Source organism: Triticum aestivum, chromosome 7D, assembly GCF_018294505.1.
Source record: "Triticum aestivum cultivar Chinese Spring chromosome 7D, IWGSC CS RefSeq v2.1, whole genome shotgun sequence".
Taxonomy (NCBI): Eukaryota; Viridiplantae; Streptophyta; class Magnoliopsida; order Poales; family Poaceae; genus Triticum; species Triticum aestivum.
In genome coordinates, this window is record NC_057814.1 from 422,568,964 (window position 1) to 422,574,894 (window position 5,931).

Below are 5,931 nucleotides of genomic sequence, written 5' to 3' on the forward strand. Positions count from 1 at the left end.
AACTACCTAACCGAAAATTACTCTACCTTCCTCCTCATAAGTCCTCCTTCTTCGTCCGTCCTTGCCATGGCCGGTGTGCAGAGCTCTAGGTCGAGAACTACTCGTAACAAGGGAGCGGCAACCAAGGCTGCGGAAAAAAAGAGAGGGCTCGCCGCCACGCAGAGACCTCGAAAGATCTCTCACGGGCAGGCGATGGCTCCCAGGAGCGCCCTAGACGCGGAGGCGAACATGCCGAGCTGGCGGCGCTGGAGTCGTTATCCCTCGACGGCATGCCCGATCAGCTCAATAAGCACCTCAATAAGCAGAAGGAGTTCATCCACGGCTTGGTGGAGCTGCTGAAGGAGAGCCTGGACGACATGCCCGCTGAGCTCAATGAGCAGGGGGAGTTGACCGCCGGCTTGGTGATGCTGCTGAAGAAGAGCATTGCCTCGGAGAAGAAGGCGACCGGCGAAATCCTGCAACTTCAGGAGGACAAGGCGAAGCTCTGCCACGAGCTCGACCTGCTGAAGGAGGAGAACGCCGGCTGGAAGAAGCTGCATGAGAATAGTAGTTCCTCGATGAAGATGTTGCAGGCCCTCGTCATGGAACAGAAGGATGATTTGGCGAAGCTCCGCATCGAACACCCGGCTGCTGTGAAGGTACGTAATGCGGCCGTGGAACAGATGATGAAGGCTCGCGTCGAGAAATCCCGCGTCATGGACACAATGATGAAGATGGCGGAGGAGACGCGCAAGGAGATGGAGGTCGTGGAGGCTATGAAGAAGCAGTTACGACTCCGCGGCCAGCAACCCTTCATGTAGTGAGAGCAGCGCCCCAGACTTGTGTGTGCGTCTTCCTTCTTTTTTTAGGGTGATAATCCTCCTTCTTCTTTTGCTCCTGTGTTTCTTATTTTGCTTCGGGTGTTTCGCCGCACGTGTCACCTTCTCTGCGAGGCATGAATAGAACAAGTCTAAAAATGAGATGACTAGCAAATTAGATCATTCTTTATCGCCAATAGAACAATGCCTCTTGCTAGTAATATATAATAAGAGTAGAGAGTACAGGATATGGCATTGGGCTGCCGTATTTTGTGCTCCTCCGTCGTACTCCGGTGGAAAACTTGAGTATACCGCACGGTTCTTTGCTCCTCCTCAGGTCAAATCACAAGGCCCCGTCTTCCAGCAGTAATGAGCCGTCAAATCACAAAGGCCCTCGCCTCTCATGAAAAGGACCAAGCTAGACTGCCCCGCCCTCTAGCGTTTTAAAAAATGTATACATTTGTACAGTAGTAGTATCGATGGATTGCGCCATGGAGCAAAAGTAACAAGATGTAATTAAAGAAAAAAGGCCGTACATATAGAGAGCGCTCGTCGCCAAATTATGCATATACTATATGACACCACCCACTATGAAGGTACTAGTAACATAGACTAGTAACTAGTCTATGCTACTCTCCACTATGACCAGCCAAAGTCGAGGCGCGGATACCAACGAGGGCCTGGTTGTGTCTATACTTGGACAACTCACCCGACTGCATGCGCACCAGGCAGACGAAGCTCGTGTCGTGTTGGTGCCGTGTGCGGCCCGCACATTAACCAAAACCTCGCGCCTCCATCTTAGCCTCCGCATTTTAAACTTCTCAATCTCAAGGGCAAGGAGCAACGTGAAACCTATGAGAGAGCCAATCGGATGGTTGAGAACACTACAATTCGTAGCTACAAATGCGTGTGTGAGAGAGGACGAGTGCGTGCGTGCACCTCTTCTCAGAGTACAAGTGTATGTGGGTGGCATCGACCTAGGGAGCAGTGATGGTGCGTGCGAGAAGTCCCGAGAGATAGGTGTAATGCGTCTGAAAAAAAGACTAGTCTATAGCTTGCCACGAGGCTATTCCTATTGAACGCCAAGCGTAAGATATGTATCCGACGGTGCCAGTTTTTGCACGTACACAGCAGTAGAAAAAGAACTAGTACCATGGCATATGCTACACCACGGCCGTGAAAACGTGCCGACGTTACACCATCCGGGAATAGTGCCGCACTTCGAAACTAGAACCGTCAATAAATTTTGAGCGCGTCTTCGTCACATTCCAAATTACTACTACTACCACGCTATATTTAATTGCAAACCTGTTCACACTGATCACAACCTAAACGGTTTCCCACTTAGGAGTGTACTAGTAGTACTCGGTTAGAAATACTACTATGCTAAGATGACTACACATTCCTCCTCAACTCCTCATCCACAAAAAACAATCAAGTCAATCAAGCCATGGCCAGCGTGAATTCTGGGTCAAGAGATTTCCACCAAGGAGAGGTGAGCGTGGAAGAGGAAGCATGAGAGATGTCCCGCCTCGCCACGAAAGCAGCCGACATGTCCCGCCGAGCAGCATAGAGGTCCCGCCGCGCCGCCGTAGCAGCACGGAGGTCCCGCCGCGCCGTCGATGTAGCAGACTGGTCCGGCCATGCCGCGGAAGCAGCAGAGATGTCCCGCCGCGCCGTTGAAGTAGCACGGAGGTCCCGCCGCGCCGCGGTGGCCTGGGAAAATTTCTCGCGGGCAGGCGAGGACTCTTACAGGCGCATACGTGTGATGGTCCATAGCCAGATGGATCAGATCTCTGGCTGGGCGAGGATGCAGGACGAGGCTACCGGCGTCGTCCGGTAACTGGGGGAGGGCAATGCGAAGCTTCGGGCGAGCGCGACCTGCTGAGGGCGAAGATCGCCGGAAGGGCGAAGCAGGAGGAGGAGACCGCTGCCGTGTTGCAGAGGACGGGCGTCATCATCAAGAAACTTATGGACGAGAATGCCATGCTCTGCATCGAGCGCAATAGGCTGGTGGAGGAATCCATGGATGTTGCCAAGCAACATATTAAGGACATGAAACTGATGAAAGAGATCATCGCCCGCCGCGAGAACTAGTCTCCACGACCTGCAGTGCATAAAGAAAGTAGAGATCAGCGAGCCAGATCGTTGTATGCGTCTTCCTTCTTGTTTTGCCCTTGTGTATTTCGGGCGTAGCCGCATGTGGCTTTTTAAATTATCTTCCAAATTATGTAAGACAATTATTATCCACTCTCGTCGTCCTTATATATATTCATCAGTCTTGCTATAAGTCGCAGTAGATGCTATATAGGTCCATCGGATCTTACATCAAGATCCGTGCAAAATTTTCTTTTCAGATTTTCTTTTTTCTCCCTTAAATCTCAGTCAAGTGAGACATTGCCACGCCATTAAAAAGAGGCTCGGGCGCCATTAATGGAGACCTTGGGAGAGAGGTGGACGGCAGATGGAGGTCAAAGGGCTCTCCTCCTGATAAGCACGCGCAGGGGTCTGATCGCACGCCTCCCGTACTCAAATAGCTACCCTGCACGGCGCCTCCTAGCTAATAAAAAAAGGGGACGCGTGGTGGCACGTAAATGGTAAATAGAATGCCCATGGTTTCAATAATACTTGTGTTTCCGATTGTAACGTGACAACACTTGTTCCAAAATGACTTTGTTGATTGTTAATGTGTGCGCCTTCGCAAATCGGACAGCAAAATTACCACAGCATGTTGGTGCCATGTCATGACACCGAGCCAAGTTTCATGATTTTCATGCGTGTTTTGGATTTACAGGAATTAAAAAACCAAGTTCCAGCTGAGCCATGACGCCCAGATGTTTGAATTTCATTCCCATTTCTGGCATGGGACCTAGAAATTTACCCGAGGACACACATGTGATTTTTCAACCAGCTTTGGTGCACTGGAGCATGTGCTTCTATTTAAAATTTGAATTATGCACACAAAGGTGACATGTTCCCTCTCAGAACCACGAGCCTTCTTGAGAGAATCTCCGGTTTGCAAAAAGCTTATACCAAAACTTGTTCCTATTCTGCAATTTTTTTTACCACAGCATGGTACTACCATGACATGACACCATGCCAAGTTTCATGATTTTCAGGCGTGTTGGATTTACATGAATTTTAGACCAAGCTTCTCAATGTTCTCGGCCGAACCACGATGCCCAGATGTTTGAATTTCATTGGGACCTAGAAATTCACCCGAGGACACACATGTGATTTTTCAGTCAACTTTGGTGCACGGGAGCATGTGCTTGTAGTTCAAATTTGAATTATTCACATTAAATGACCAGAAACTCAATTAATGTATAAAAAGGCCAAACGAACCCGTAATAATTCCAAAATTTAACAGGGCACTCATATAGTTCTATGTTGCCTCTGTAAAGAAAAACTGGGGGGAGGCAGCGTATATTGTTTCGCACACAAAGGTATAAAGAAATAAAGAAATTAGCATACCTATTTAATTCTTGGGTTCTTATTATTTATGCCACTAGTTGTGTATCACTACTCAGTTTTGCCATTAGAAGTTAGAACTACTCAAAAATGCCATCGATCCGTGAGATGCCTGCTCAAAAATGCAATTAGATATCTAAAAAATGCCATCGTTAAGTTAGATGTTTGCTTAGAAATGCCATTAGACATTGTTATTTTCACGTCAAACCCGTTGACCGTGTTACATGACAAAAATAAGCCGATTCTCACAATGATAAGTTAACGGTGTCCAGCACAACACACCCCTCAAATAAAACTAAGCACCCTGGAATTCTTTGACAAAACTAAGCACCCTGAAATTGTTTGACAACTAAACTGCTGGCTATATGATGTTGGCCATATATATTGTACGTATATAATGTCAAGAAACGAGTGGTAGTACTATACCAACTAAAAGATGAAATGTACGAAATATAACGAGAAGAAACATAACATAGTTCTGCTGGGGGCTCATCACAACACACCCCTCTAATAAAACTAAGCACACCAGAAATTAAACTAAGCAACTAATCCGGTACAGACTGCATTAGAACCACCATGAGCAATGACACTACCACCTTACTCGGAGTCCTCGTCCACGTCCTCAACTTCGTCCTTGTCCCTCTTCCTCTTGGGCGATACTTCTTTGCTTGAACCGCACACTTGGCTCTTGCTCTTCATCCAACCCTTGTAGATATTGAAACAAAGGTAGCCATCCATTGCAGCTGTCGGCGTTTTGGGAACGGGGTCCCCAGACTTGCCTGCATGCGGCCCACGGCGTGGCTCTGCGAGCGGGCCCGTACGGCCCATCTTCACCAACAAGCACACAAGACCCTCGCGAGGGGCCAAGCCTCGTGAGGCGGATGACACAGGACCTCCTCGGGAGCGGCCTCACCAGGCTGGCTCGCGAGGGGCGGAGTGATCAAGGCAAGGCAAACCTCGCGAGGTCGTCGTGACGTGAGCCATGACGACCAAGGCCAGGCGGGCGCCAGCACATGCAGTGTCCTTGTTTCCTCTTTGGTGCTAAGGAAGCAAGCGTAGGCAAGGACTACCGAGGCATCGAGCAAAGGTTTCCATATCGGTGCAACGAGGCCAAGACCAGCAGGACAGCAAGACGGAGGTCATCGTGGAGCCCAAGGCGGCGTCACCACCAGAGCCTTTTGCAGGCGAAGACTGCTTTTGTCAGGATAAGCTGTACTAGCTGTCTCCCTTCAAATTGGCCGTTGTTGGCTCCCTTCCAGCTCAATATTTGGGGAGACGACCAGGCCCTCTATAAATAGGACTAGCCCCCACAGTAGGAGGCATCTCATCTTGAGTAATCCTCACCCACACAAGTCCACCGAGCACAAGAACACCTCGCCTTAGGAGGCTGTTCTTCCTCTTGTACTGTTCATCCTTAGCCCGAGAGGCAATCCACCACCACCGCACTGGAGTAGGGTATTACACTAACACGGTGGCCCGAACCAGTATAAATCTTGTGTCTTTGTGTTGTGAGTTCGTCGAGTTCGTCCGCGAGATCTTAGCGAGCTAGTGTAACGCCCACGATGCGGCTATATCTCCCACGTGTCGAGGCACGACTTAGAGGCATAACCGCATTGTGGTTTTGTCGCAAGAAGGGTCATCTTCACACAATCCCATGTAATGA